The 15,363-nt window shown below is 49.1% G+C and overlaps 1 long non-coding RNA gene across 1 annotated transcript; it reads left to right on the plus strand.

The window, feature by feature from the left end:
• Nucleotides 1-55: 55 nt before the first annotated feature.
• LOC144892796 (uncharacterized) lies at nucleotides 56-4,896 on the plus strand. The gene is made up of 3 exons (XR_013623948.1): nucleotides 56-194; nucleotides 828-1,372; nucleotides 4,757-4,896. It is a non-coding gene; the product is annotated as an uncharacterized LOC144892796 (long non-coding RNA).
• The last annotated feature ends 10,467 nt before the right edge of the window (nucleotides 4,897-15,363 follow it).

Below are 15,363 nucleotides of genomic sequence, written 5' to 3' on the forward strand. Positions count from 1 at the left end.
TATGTCGACAGTTTCGAGTTCTCCTCAACAAAATGACACCGGAAAATTTTGGCCGCCTCATAAATCAGATGAAGACGGTCAATATCACCAAAGAAGAAGATCTTGAGGACATTGTACAGCTTGTCCTGGACAAGGCGATAAAGGAATCCAAATTTTCTGAGGTGTACGCACACGTGTGTCACCACCTTGCAAAGGTGAGTTAAGTTAACCACTACCACAACTCATGAGAGGAAGAACACCATACCAACAGACATCATTTTCTGAAACTTGTGAAATATCTGCTCTGCGCCCCTCCTATCACCTCCTACCACCTCCTACTACCCCCTCCTACCACCACCCCATCCTACCCCCTCCTACCACCCCCTCCTAACACCTCCTCCTACCATCTCCTACCACCTACTCCTACCACCCCCTCTTACCATTGCCCTCCTACCATTTTCTCCGACCACCGCCTCCTACCACCCCCTACCACCCCCTCTTACCACCCCCTCTTACCACCTCCTCCTCCCACCTCCAACCACCTCCTCCTACCACCCCCTCCTTCCCCACTCCCCTTTCACAAACTGATACACAGTGTGCATTACTCTCATTTCCTTGGTGATATTTCCTCCCAAACTTGTTTACCCTCCATTACAGGCCTCACTGCACTCCTTCCCTTCTTTTTTTCACTCCCTCTATTATAGGCCTCACTGCACTCCTTCCCTTCTTTTTTTCACTTTTGATTTTCTCAATTTATCTCCCTTGACCCACACCTGTTTAGAAAGTATTTAATAAACAGGTACCCCCTTTTCTTCAACAACATCCACCATTCTTTGATGTTTTCATAGATTGAGGTACAAGGAAGAGATAAACCTGGAAAGGTCCTCAACTTCCACACGCTCCTCATTGAAAGCTGCAAGAATGAGTTGAGAATGGGGAATGATGCGAACTCCAGCTCGGATGATGACGCATCCAAAGAGAAAGGTCGACAGCGCGCGCTGGGCCACGTGGTCTTCATCGGGGAGCTTTTCAACGCACAGGTATTGGACGAATCATTTATCACCAACACAGGTAAGGGATTGCTCCAGGATGGGAATGAGCAATCTCTCGAGTGCTTCTGTCGTCTCATTGGAATTGCTGGAAAGGTCATCGACTCGACGCAAGCCAAAATGGTAATGAACCTTCACTTTGGAGTTTCCATAAACACCTTTACTCTTCAACTTCCCCTTTAAAATCATCCTTCTTGCTCGTCTTCGTTTTGCTCACCGAGCACCATGTTTTTCTGTCTTCACAGATGGATGAGTATTTCACTTTTTTGGACAAATTAATGAAGGAGCGGAAAATGGTGCCACGCATCCGTTTCATGCTCCAGGATCTGGTAGATCTTCGTATGGTAAGTCACACCTATCGTCCTCAGGTGTGCCAATTCACAATGAATACCTGTCTCAAGCCGTCTACCGTCCCGGTTCCTCGAGCTCGGTCATGCTGATCTTTAGACTCCCTGCCCTCTTTTCAGTGAATTCCCAGACGGTCTTCACTGTTTTGTTTTAAAATGTTTAAACTTCCTTCTTCCGCGTTGTTTACTCTCTTCTATTACAATTCACTCTTCTTCTTCTTTTCAAAAGGCTGTTTTCAAATCGCTCTTTTAAATCATTCCCTTTATAAAAGTTTAACCTCTTACAGTTTTTCCCTTCTCAAAACTCTAAACTCACTTTCATTCCACCCTTCCTCCAACGTTTTCAAATGTATCTGACTTGAAAATCCCGAGAACCCCAGTTTGTTTGCAGTTGATGTTCGTATTTCATTAATCGCTACTTTTGTACATCTTCAGTGCCAAACCCTTCCCTGTCTGTTCCCTCCTCTCCTGGTACTCGCCCCGATCCTACCAACCCTATCTCTTACCAGCATCCCACTCTATACCCCCATTCCATCACTACCTGCCCGCTACCACTCCCTTTCAAAACTCCCCCCACACCCTTTCCCTTCATTTCTCCCCCATAAACTCTCCCCTTTAAATACCCCCCCCCCCACACCCCTTGCCTTCTAATCTCCCCCCTCAACCCTCCCCTTCAAATGTCATCACGCCAGCTGGTTGGGTGTGGGTTCCTCTCTCACAAGCCATGGCATCGCGGCAAAGGACTTCTGTGACACACTGGGACTGACACAATCTGTAAATTTCCCGACCCGGATCTCAGTCAATGGAGTATCTTCTCTTCTAGACTTGGTTATGACAAACTTCCCTGCAAATGTCTGCTGCTCTTCTTCTGCTCCAATCGGTTATTCTGATCATGTGCTTGTTAAAGTGAACATCTCTCTGGCCATTCTCAGAGAGCCTCCTCAGCGCCGACGAGTCTGGCATTTCACTCAGGCCGACTGGCACGGTCTGCAAGCAGCCATCAATCACCTGGACTGGTCTCCCATCTCTACTGCCTCTGACATCAATTCTTCCTGGGAATTCTTCCAAAGCAAACTGCTCTCTCTCATGCACAGATTTATCCCATCTCGTCTTCAGTTGTCTTACCCTTCCTCCCGTCCATGGTACACTGAGTCTTGTGTTGAGGCAGTTGCCCTGAAACAACTTGCCTTTGCCTCTTCGAAGGCTAATCCAACTGAAGGCAATCTCAGTTCCTTCCACCAAACTCGGAACAAGTGTGTGTCTACCCTCAGGAGTGCCAGGAAGCACTATCTCTCCAAACTCAAGAATGAACTCTCAAACCTGTCTCCTTCCTCCAAATCCTGGTGGCGTCTGGTCAAATCCGTTTCTGGTGTTTGTTCCCCCTCCCTTACCTCAAATGGTGACACAGTTGACACCGCACGTGACAAAGTCAAATGCCTCAACTCTGTTTGCTTCAAAATCTTATGTCCCAAACCCATCTCTCTCTGTTCCCACCTTACCCAGTCATACCCAGCTGCTCTGTGTCCTTCTCTCCCGACAAGGTGGAGAAGTTTTTTCAAACCTCGACTCTGATTCTGCAACTGGACCAGACGACATCAGCCCACGGGTCCTAAGATCCTGCTCTGCCGCTCTATCTCACCCTCTCTCTATTCTCTTCACCCTCTCTCTATTCTCTTCACCCTCTCTTTTGCTCAAGGGCATCTGCCATCTGCTTGGAAATCAGCCAACATTACCGTTTTTCACAAAAAAGGTGCAAAAACAGATCCTTGCAACTACAGACCAATCAGCCTGCTCCCAATTATCAGCTCATGGAATCCAATATTGCTTCTGATATCAAATCCTTCCTCTTCACTAATGGCTTGATCTCTGATCATCAATTTGGATTCAGACCAGGTCACTCCACTCTGGACATGCTGCTTCTGCCGTCTCAGCAATGGATGGAGGTCCTCAATGCCAAACAGGAAATCAGAGCTGTCCCCCTTGACATATCACGTGCCTTCGATACGGTCTGGCACCCAGCTCTGCTCACCAATCTCCCATCCTATGGTATCTATGGAAACCTCCACTCATGGCTTGCGGACTTCCTCTCCGGTCATAGTCAACGTGTGGCCCTGAATGGGTTTTTCTCATCTCCCCTTCCTGTTCAGGCTGGAGATCCCCAAGGCAGTGTTCTGGGCCCTGTGCTTTTTCTGGGCTTCATCAATGATTTCTCCGACTCTCTTGAAAATCCTCTCTATCTCTTTGCTGATGACTCCACTCTCTGCCGCTCCATTCCTCATCCCTCAGATCGGCAGTCTGCAGCCTCCTCACTCTCTGCAGACCTAGACAAAATCACAGACTGGGCAAACAAGTGGAACATGCCTTTCAATCCTGACAAATCTCACACTCTTACTATGTCTCTCCGAAAAGACCGACTGGACAACCCTCCCATCTACTTTCTCAACAATCCTCTCCAAGAAGTTCTGTCGCTCAAGCTCTTGGGTCTCACTATCTGCCATGATCTTTCTTGGGAAGACCACATTTCCAAGCTGGCCTCCAAAGCCAGTCGCCGACTGGGCATCCTCCGTCGTGCGAAGTCCTTCCTTGGCACACCTGAGCTTCTCATCACATACAAGGCTTTCATCCGCAGCTCAATGGAATACTGTTCTCCCCTCTGAGCCGGTGCTCCTGCCTCACACCTAGCTCGGCTTCACGCTGTTGAAACGAAAGCTTTCAGCATCATTGGAATCTCCTGTGATGAAGTTAACTCCGAGGGCCTTTCACTTACTCACTGCAGGCAGGTTGGTGGTCTTTCTGTCTTCTACCGACTCCTCTCCGGCCTTGCTCCCACAGCTCTGTCTGTGCTCTGAACCCCAAATATTCCTACAGGTCGCACAAGATCTGCCTGCAACCCTCTTATGGTTAAACTGCCAAAATCTAGGCTCTCTGCTCACCTTCACTCTTTCATTCCTCTTTTCTCCCGCATCTGCAACAAACTCCTTCACTCTCTTCAATCCCACTTCTACCTCCAGGTCTTCAAAACAGCTGTTCACCACCATCTCTTGTGTTCCCACATCCAAAACATTGATCTTTTTCACCCCCGTTAATCCATGCCAAGCCCACCTCTTGAAATTCCGTTTTCTTTCCTGAAATCCCCTGTAGCGTCCATCTTGTTTATACCGTGTACCCCGCCACAGCCCTCTCCCTTCCACAGATCTCCCAATGTGCATGTTCTCTACTGTTGTGCTTCCCTCTCTCCCCCTCTTGTGTCCTGCTCCCTTTATTATATGTTTTTATACGAGTGTGTGTTGGCGCTTATACGAGCCTTGACTTTGTTTGAAAATAAAATAAATAACAAACCACCTGCATCCATAAACACAGGTATGCTCTTCCCTTCCTTAGCATAATTGGATTCCACGCCGAAAGGTCGAGCGACCAAACTACCTCCAAACGATACGTGAGGAAGCTCGTGCAGAACAGCGATGAAGGAGATCACACCACCACTGAAGTTACCATGTGCTGCTCTTTTATGACACAGCACATGGCACACACACACACACACACACACATACACACACACACGTACACCAACACACATGCATACACATACACACACATATATATATATATATATGCACATTTTTTTTTACACACACACACACATATACACACACACACACACATATATACACATACACACCAACACACATCCCACATGTATATACATATTTAAAGTGTACGTGCCCTTCCCCTCTCCCCCCTGCGCCCCCACCTCCCCCGTCCCTCCCTCCTCCCTCCCCCACCCGGCAACGCCGTGTGCTTCTGCTCGTAACTAATAAAATTAAAACGAAGAAATATCTCTCTGTAATTTCCTGAAACTCGGTGAAATTCGATGAAATTCGCTCGGTGAATTCACTCTGTTTTAAATCGGTGAAATTTTTCCTTTGGGCGGTGTATAATCGCTCCGAACGAAATATCAATCAGCAATTTCCCATCTGATAATTTATTTATTTTACATAAGTGAATTACACGTCCATGCACACGTAAAATGGAGTTTGTTTTTGCACACGTGAAATGAACACGTGAACCTTTACTTCCGGATAATAATGCTGAATGAAATAAGAACGAAGATCCCAGAGTAGACCTTCCCGTCGTTTGATATGGACTCTTCTCTTCTCGGAAGTTCTTCTGCCTCTTCCGTTATCCAGCAGGAGAGGCGGTAAGAAGAGGAAGAGGCGGAAGAGAAGAGGTTATACTTACGCAGCAAAACTTGCAAGTGAAAACACAATCTGGATATTTGCATCAACTTGTGATGTCCTGTCATCTTTGTCTAATTATTCCATCATGAGCGCGAGTAATACATGTTTGGCCGCCATCTTGCTTCTCTTCTGCCTGTTCGGCGCAAAGCAATCTTCCGGAAGAGGCTTCTGTCTTCGGAAGAGACCAAATCGCACGCGCTTCAGAAAATCACAATACAGAATCACATTTAATCAAAATCATCAGTCCACAACTTTTTGAGATATCCTGCTATGTGTCGTTCTTGGCCCAATCTCCCGATGGTGAAGAATCACTTTAAAAATTCTAGGAGCCGAATCCGGATCTTGATGCAACATAGATTCAAACTACTGGGAACACAGCCTTAATTACACACATACTAATGAGATATCTATAGAGATCCTAAGGTGTGCTACGTGTTGCTCGTGGCCTAACTAGGGTGCGACCTTTGACCTTTACACCAAAAATGGGATTATGTACAGGGGATTATTTATAAGGGAATATTACAGATATTTACAAAGTGGAGGGTTCTAAAAACCACAACACTGCACCCTCATTACCTCCAGGGCCGTCCCGGCCCGAAAGAACTTTAACTTAGTGTGACACTCAGGTGTGGTAACCCTCTACTATTAACTTCACCCTGAGTGCGACATTTTTAAAACCATTAAGTATGTCCCGCCTGCTGTGTTGCATTCTATCTAACAGATTCATGCCCACAGGATAACCGAATCACGGAATTAATTTCAAAACTAAACATGGACGGTGGGGAGCATTATTTACAAAGACACTATTTGGTATTTACAAACGCGAACCCAGGACCTGTCTTTTGGGAAACAAAAAGAAGATGTTTTGAAAAGAAGAAAGCATACACTGCACTGCACCGATACCACCAGCACCAATAAGCACCATAGAACAAAAAGCACCAAAACACCAATATGCACAAAAAGCACCAAAACACCAATATGCACAAAAAGCACCATCCGGTGCACAGTCATACATTGCAATAAACGAAGCCTTGCGACGTCTCCTCTGCTGGGCCGCTGGTTCTGGATGACTTCTGTGCTTGCTGCCTATTTGGTAATAATAAAAAAAGGCACAAAACGCGTCCACTTTTTTAAAATTAGGGCCAGCAGGGGCCAACTAAAGGTGGTTCACCTGCTTGCCTTAGGTGCCACCTTTGCCATGGTCCGCAAGCAAGATCTCCCTGGCCACAACGGCCGGTCCCCAGCAGAGGTGCCAGGCCCCAAAATGTGGGGTCCATGAATGTGGTGCTCAGCCACAGACCTGTGGTCCATATGGTGGTGCTCGGCCACAACAATGTGCGGTCCATAAGTGTGGTACCGGTCCAGGCAGGCAGCAGCGAGGGTGCGGGCACACAACTGCGACACCTGCACACTTTCCCCTCGGCACACAAAGACCACGGTCCATGAGTGGGGAAGGAAGACAAAGCAGGGTTAGCGGGGTGCAAGGGCGCAAGAGTACACGTTAACACAAGGTAATGCAGAGGTGAGGTGCGTTGGAGAGCGAGCGGAGAAAGATCGTCCCTAGCGTATGCTCCCCCCTGTCACCTAATCTACCCTTGCCCTTACCCCATATTTACACAATTTACAAATTCGTCGCTACGTCTTGTCTTCCCCATATCTCCCCTCTATACCAAATTCGTCATCAATCCCAATTTCTCATTAATCCCTTTATTCCGAATTTACCATCAATCCCTCATAAGGAGGAAGAGATGGAATAACAAGCACAATGTCACCCCCACGTCATGATGCGTCTTACATACCAGACATTTGCAAAAAACCGGTGGTGTTGAGTCCTATCACCCTGGTGAGTGGATGCAGATGGTGCGAAGAGACTTCAATCCTAACTATCTTCTAAATGACTTTAACACTTTTACTCTACCCGGGGTCTTTCCCTGCAAAACCATTGGCCATTTTACACTATGTGGTTCTAAAAACCGAACTCCCATTGACCAAACTGTGGTGCTCACCAATTTGGGGTCTCACTCCCCCGATTCTTCACCCTGTGCCCTCGCACAATTTCAAGGCTGGGTCGTGTGGAGCTCCCAGCAGGTCCGCTCACCTGCACACCTCCGCCACTGCAGTTGTCTCCCGAGCTTACCTGCTCCTTACCCTAACCTACCTGGGGAAGGCCCTCTGGCTCCCTTACCCCACTACCGCCCTCTCTGGCGTCGGGCTACCTGGGTCCGTCCTCCGGATCGTCGGGCCCCATTGAACAACTCTACTGGCTCCCAGAGCCTACCTGCGGCCTCACCTGGCCGACAGACTAACAGTGGCGGAGTGCCCATTTAACCATACGTACTAACAGGCCACACGCCCAGCCGATTTCGTTCCACTAATGCACCCATCCAAGCAGTACTCTGCGACTCTCGCACCACAGATGCCAATATCCAAACACAATTTACCTACTCCCTCTACATAACTTTTAAACTACCCCACCCGTGTACTCGTGAAGGGGGGGGTCTATCCTTCCCCATCCACTCCTTTCGCACCAACTACTCCACTCCACGTATTCCACACTACTCACTCCACACCATCCATTCCATACTCCATGTATTCCATACCATTTATTCCATGTAACCATTCTTCATTCACCGGTACTTTCACTTGCACACCTTGTGCCCACACACCTGGTGGCACTTGCACACCTGGTGGCACCTGCACACCTGGTGGCACTTGCACACCTGGTGGCACTTGCACACCTGGTGGCACCTGCACACCTGGTGGCACTTGCACCCTCCTTCCCTCCAGGACCATTCACTCAATACAATACACTCAACTCAATGCACAATCCCACCTTTCACAATACTCTGCTCAATCACTTCCTACACACACACTGCATCATCTGATCTACCTGGTTTTCCCACTAACTTAGTGCTTGCCCTACTTAGTCCACTAACTTCCCGTCTTCCCTTATACTATTGCACATCCCACGTCGTTATCATCCAAACTAATCTACCTACGTCCCCTACTACAGGTATGATGTCGCTACTTAAATCTACAGTTACCTATGGTCATCTTTCTAAATCCCTATCATTATCCAAACCCTCCCTGGCTTGGTTTTCACTGCCCTACCCCATAAAACTATAGCTCCTCTGCCCCCGCATACGATGTGAGGGATGGTAAATCTACCATCCCTCTACACCATATACCATTTGCCATCAATTTCCCTTTTACACCATCACTATTGCCATCACAGTCCATTCAACTTGAGCCACCCGGAACGTCAATACATCATTAAAGCTCGGCTTCACCAAGCCGAGCAATGGATACGGGTGGTTTGGTCTGCTGCAGGTTGGGGCCGTCCGGCATTTGGTTCAGGGGGGGAGGTTTGCTCGGGCCAAGGCTCCAAGCACCATCCCGGCACGGGGCCTTGCGCTCCCAAGCGCGATGGCATAGCCTTGCCCGGGTGGAGCGCCGCCACCACAAGGGGGCGCCGCGCCGGCTCCTCCTCCTTCCTCTCGAACCGAGCCGCCCGCTTTGCCTGGCAAAGCGCGGACTCGACCGTGCAGGGCGGGGCCCGGCCCGAATCATGCACGACGCTCCGAACAGGAGCGCCGCGACACCGATCCCCGCCGGTTCCCGCAGCACACACCGCCCGTCACGGACCGAGGGCTCGTGTCGGCTATCCGTCAGCCTAAACGCTGCCCCGGTCAACGTCGATGCCCTACTCGCATGCTCACACCACTCATTCCATTCTTTACTCATACATCCCATACACTCCGTCAATTCCACCACCGCACTCTCTGTTACACACCACTCGCTGTTTGCACACTCCATAACACACCTTGGCGCACACTCGTCGTTCGCACACCTCGCGTGCACTCACCCCCGTTACGTATTCCGTAACCACCACGGGCGTGCACTCTTCCGTTACATCCCCTGTAACACTCCCCATCATGCTCTCCACCACCAACTCAGGTGTGCCTCCTCGCACACGCTCAACCATTCCAAGTGTGCAACCTCGCACCCACTCCTCATCTATCTCACTCTCCGTATCACTTGTCGTTCCACTTCCACACTCCGATGTGCATTCACTCTCGCACTCGGTATCACTCCCATACTCTGTCGTCATTCGCACACGCGCGCCGTTCACCTTCACACACCTTTTCCTCACACGCGCGCCATTGCCATTCACACAGCGCACCACGGCCCTTTTACGAGCGCCCGGGTTACGCCTGCATCCCAAGCGCGCGAAAATTATTTTTGCACCAACCACAGCCCGACTCACCTGGGCGCTTCCTCTTCCTCCTCGCTCCAACACCTGCAAATCTTTATAAGGATTAAGCACGGCATCATGATGCGAGCACGGACTCTGTGCATTATCCATCTCTCCCTTCAATTCCTGGACTACCTCCGTCGTCTTTTCATTTTCAATTTCGACTATTTGTTCGATTGATTCGATTCTAATTTCTTTTTCTTTAATTTCAATGTCTTTTCCCTCGACGACCGCTGGCTCTATTAAAATTTTCTCTACTTCGGTGGTCGCCGGCTTCCCCATACCCCGGGTCACGATCTACACCACGTGACTTTGCCTTGCTCAACGTCGCTTCTCCCGCGCTCCTGTCACGTACAAATGCGCTATTCCCGCTTGACCTGCGGTCAAAGTCCTTCCCCAATGCTTTTATCTGGCCACCTATTCGGGTTCTAAACCCTTCAATTTGATTTCCTAATCCCCCAATCTGCTTCCTAGTCCCCCGAATTTGCTTCCTAATCCCCCCAATTTGCTTCCCAAATCATTTCTCATTCCCCCAATTTTGCTGTCTAACTTCCCAATTTGGCTTCCCACTTGCTCTTCAAGTTTATTACTCTGAGCATCCATTTCATTGTCCATCTGCTTACTACTCTTTGCCATCTCCAATTGTATGACCGCCTGTAGCTGCGCCATGAGGGCCTGCATGTCAAAGCAGCACGCAGCACACGGCCACTTCCCAGTTCTTTCCACCTCACCACATGCTTTACCACTTGCCATCACCTTCGTCTTTCCGATATTCACTGAAAAGTAGGGTTTGAAATCCTACGGTAAAGGCTAGCTAGTATGGAGGATAATAGAGAACAGTGGATCCAGGAAAAGGGCCGTGATCAAACGGTTCGGACAGGACGAGACACTAAACTCCCTTTCGGCACAACATTTAATAAAACAAGGCAAAGATGGCGGCAATCAACTCGCTCACACGAGCCATCAGCAAGAAGCCGGAAGTCTCCTCCCTTTCCGGTGCAAATTAAGAGAAAAAAGTAAGAATTACAGGCTCACACTACACCAACATGGCATCAACATATTGCAAGAAAACATTCCTAAGCAAAGCAGGAAACGTTCACGTATATCGTACGCATAACATCAGAGACTTTCTAACAGCCACCCCCAAATTTGTGCAATAAATTTGAAAAAAGGGAAAGCCTTTCAGTCCATTCACCCCTCACCCATCATATTGAAGCTTCGACAGCCGGATCAATTTAGCAAGTGGTCGAACATAGTTCTTGCCACGAACTTGAACGCTGGCAGTTCGAGCACGGTCATCTGAGCCCGGAAAGGTCTCGTGAGGTTTCCCTCTACGGGCGATGAGGCGACGGACGGACATTAGGAAGGCTTCAGCATCAAGGCCCTCCAGGAGGCCCAGATGTACGCTGCGGGTAGTGAGGCACTTGAGGATTATACCCCAGCGCTTCTCCGTTCGTCTTCCAATTTTTATGGTGAAAGGACCGAAGCAGTCCACTCCAGTAGAGTAGAAGGCAGGCTTGTATAGTCGTAACCGAGCAGAAGGTAGATCAGCCATCCTTGGCACCTCTGGATTGGCACGCCATCTTCGGCACTCGTGGCATTGATGTTGGTGTCGACGAATAGCCTCTCAACCACGCAGAATCCCGTACTTGCTACGTACTTCAGCAAGAATTCTCTCCGGACCACAGTGAAGCAGTTGGTCATCACATTCTTGAATGAGGAGCTTGGTTACTGGGTGAGGAGGATCTAAAACAATAGGATGCACAGCATCTTGTGTAAGGACATCCGCATGGCGTAGTCTTCCTCCTACTCTGATGAGACCAAGGGTACAGTCATATTCAGGTGAGAGAGATGCCAGTCGACCTCTGATGGGTAAATCCCTACCCGTGGCAAGTATCTGGACTTCGTCCGGAAAACTATTGTGCTGTGAGCGTTGAAGCAGAAGATTCTCTATCTCCCCATGCTGGTGAGCGCTTAAGGTAAGATAGTCTTGATCGTAGGCCACCCCGTTGGGACACTGCTGTGCAGCCACAACCATAGTGTTCCAAGTCTTGTACTGTGAAGGGTCAGGGAAGGCCTGTATGTCCACCGACATTGTTCCAGAGAAGGTTGACTTCCGGAGCTCAGTCACATCACTTTGCTCTAGTACGCTGACCGGTCCTTGTAGTGACCAGCCCAGGTTGGTACAAACTGCTACTGGAGCACCCATGGGGCCAAATCGCACAGGTTGCTTTGGTAAGATGAGGTGCGGATAGTCTGACCCGATCAATATTGTTGGTTGAGCCTTGTTAATCAAAGGGAGTGGTATCCCAGCTAGGTGGGGGTGCCGTTTCTGAAGATCGGCCACTGGGTACGAATACTCAGATAAGCGCAGCATTGTGGCAGTGAATGCTGCATCTATCCCATACCTCTGGTTCGGGTTCTCGACCGATGATATCTGAAGCTTGACAGAAGCCCCGGTACACTGCAACTTATCTTCTCGCACTGTCTTGAGCAGTAATGCTTCAGGTTTACCCACGAGGTTCAGCCGCTCCGTTATTGAATTCAAAAGCATAGTCCTTTCTGAACTATCGTCTAGAATGGCATAGGTCTCTATGGACCCTTGTGGGCCACGAAGAAGCACCTTTACGACCTTTAACAGGACATCATGTGGACGGGAAGGCTTGTCAAGGTACACTGCAGATGGTGCAGAGCCTGTCATGAGGACGGTATCGCTGGATCTCTGCGCTGCATCATGTAGGATGGTTAGGTGCAACTCGTTGCAAGCAATGCATGGCTTCCTAAGTGTACAGCCATCAGCTGGGTGTGACCTACCGCACCTCCAGCAACAGTCATGTTCCCTTATCCACTTAATAATATGGTCTGTGGAAAGCTTCTTGAATTCCGCACAGGAACCGAGGTAATGATCACTGGTGTCACAATGAGGACAATAAGGCTTGGTCTTGGTTGTTGAAGAAACATTACGCAATGGCTGTGGCCTCGTGCCAGCTATTGGTGACTCAGAGTTGTGAAACACCGAGGCCTGTGATTCTTTCTTCTTGAAAGATGAAGAATGCTGTTCCTTTCTCTCTAATCCCTGGCCCTCACATTTGTAGAGGACAGCAGCTTGGTTCGCTATACGTTTAGCTCGGGCCTTCGCCTGCAGCCAAGCTGCCAGATGGTGCAACGTGTAGGTCTGATTAGAATCTGCATTTAAAAGTCCTTGGTTAATGCAGTGCTCAATAAATCCATCACGATAGCTCGGAGGCAGTTTGCTAATTAGCCTGTCTACATGTGAGCCACATCGTAGTTCAGATCCATGCTCACCCTCGAGGGATTGTAACATACCCACAAGGGAGTGCACTGCGAGAGCAAATTCTTCAAAGGCTTCTGCATCTCCAGTCCTCACTGGTGCCATGTTCATGATGGCACCAATTTCGCTCTGTACGAGTTGCCTTGGCTGTCCATACTTGTCCCGCAGGGCCCGTAAGGCCACCGTGTATGGCTTTGGATCATGCACGTAGGCCTGAGCAAGTTTGTATGCAATTGGTAGCTTCAGGTGGGTTAAGAGTACTTGATATTTGTACTCCCCTGACAAGTAGGTGTGATTACTTATCAGGCGATCCAATGCAAGCTTGAGAAGGGCAAAGTCACTTTCTCTGCCACTGTGGAAATAAGGCAGACTCGGTTTTGGTATGCCAAACCACACCCATCATTCCTGTCTGACTTCTCCTACTTTCTGACCCAGCTATGTTCCCTCTCCCCCTCAATCCTCCTCCTTGGTGATTTCAATATCCACATGGACTCCACTGACTCCACGCTAACCACTGACTTCACTGATTTACTCACCTGCTTTAACCTCACTCAACATGTCAACTTTCCTACCCATAACCGTGGTCACATTTTGGACCTTGTCTGCTCTACTGGACTAATTTTGCACCATCTCTCTGGCTCCGACCTCACTCTCTTTGACCACCTAGCCATCACTCTGACCATCAACATCCCCACCGCAGCACCAAGGCATTATCGCACTATCAACTTCCGTAAGCTAAACGCTCTTTCACCTACCTCATTCTCATCGACCCTCTCTGAAAAAATGTCCACTTCTCCCTTCGTTGACCTCCACACCCCTTCTGACCTCACTGACTACTACAACCACACTCTCTCCTCCTGCCTTGACCAACTTGCGCCTATAAAAACCAAAACAGTTTCTTTCACCCATTCTGCTCCCTGGTTTACCCCTGAACTCCGCCTGATGAAAACTCGTGCTCGCCAACTTGAAAGACTCCGCAATAAAACAGGTCTCACAGTTCACTCCCAGGCCTACAAGGACCACATACAACACTATAAAGATGCCCTCTCCCATGCCCGCTCCGCCTACTACTCTCAAATTATCCACTCTGGCTCCGGAAACCCAAAAGCACTCTTCTCTACAATAAACAAACTCCTCAGCCCCCTGAACACCACCACCCAGTCATTCACAATAGACAACTGCATCTCCTTCCTTTCATTCTTCCAACGCAAAATTGAAAACATCTACAACAGCTTGACCACCGCCGCACCCGCTCCCCCTCAAACCACCTGCCCCCCCTTATCCTGCCATCCCCTGTCTCAATTCTCCCCAGTCTCCCCTACTGACCTCTCTGAACCCCTCATCGGAATGAAAACTGCCACCTGCACTCTTGACCCCATCCCCTCCAGCTTTGTCAAGGCCTCCCTTCCTGCTCTCTCTCCACTTATCATTGCAACAATAAACTCCTCCCTGTCTACAGGCATCGTCCCACCATCCCTCAAAATTGCTGCTGTTACCCCCATTCTGAAAAATCCTGGACTAAACCCTGACACCCTAAATAACTTCAGACCCATCTCCAACCTACCCTTTCTGTCAAAGGTTTTGGAATGCGCTGTAGCCACTCAACTCAAACATCACCTCTCTGCCAATAACCTGTATGAAACATTCCAATCTGGATTCCGCTACAACCACAGTACTGAAACTGCTCTCCTCAAAATCACTAACGACCTTCTCCTCTCCTCTGACGCTGGCAACCTCAACATTCTCATCCTCCTCGACCTCAGCGCCGCCTTTGACACCATCGATCAAACCATCCTCCTCACCCGACTTGAAACCACCTTTAACATTACCGGCACTGCCCTCTCTTGGATTAAATCATACCTCTCTGACAGACGTCAATTCATCTCCATCAATAACTGCAAATCCCCCACTGCTCCCCTCCCCCAAGGTCTCCCCCAAGGTTCAGTTCTTGGCCCCCTCCTCTTCATCCTTTACCTGTTCCCCCTCGGTCACTTAATCCACCGTCATGGTCTCCAATTCCACTGCTTCGCCGATGACATCCAGCTTTTCATCTCCACCAAGTCCATCTCCACCGCCACCCACTCTATCCTGACAAACTGCATCACTGAAATAAAATCCTGGCTTCAAATCAACTTCCTCAAACTTAACTGTGATAAATCTGAAATAATCATCATTGGCCCAAAAACGCTCACCAAGTCCACCC

The sequence above is a fragment of the Myxine glutinosa genome, chromosome 7 (genome assembly GCF_964187855.1).
Source record: "Myxine glutinosa chromosome 7, kmMyxGlut1.1, whole genome shotgun sequence".
Classification (NCBI taxonomy): Eukaryota; Metazoa; Chordata; class Myxini; order Myxiniformes; family Myxinidae; genus Myxine; species Myxine glutinosa.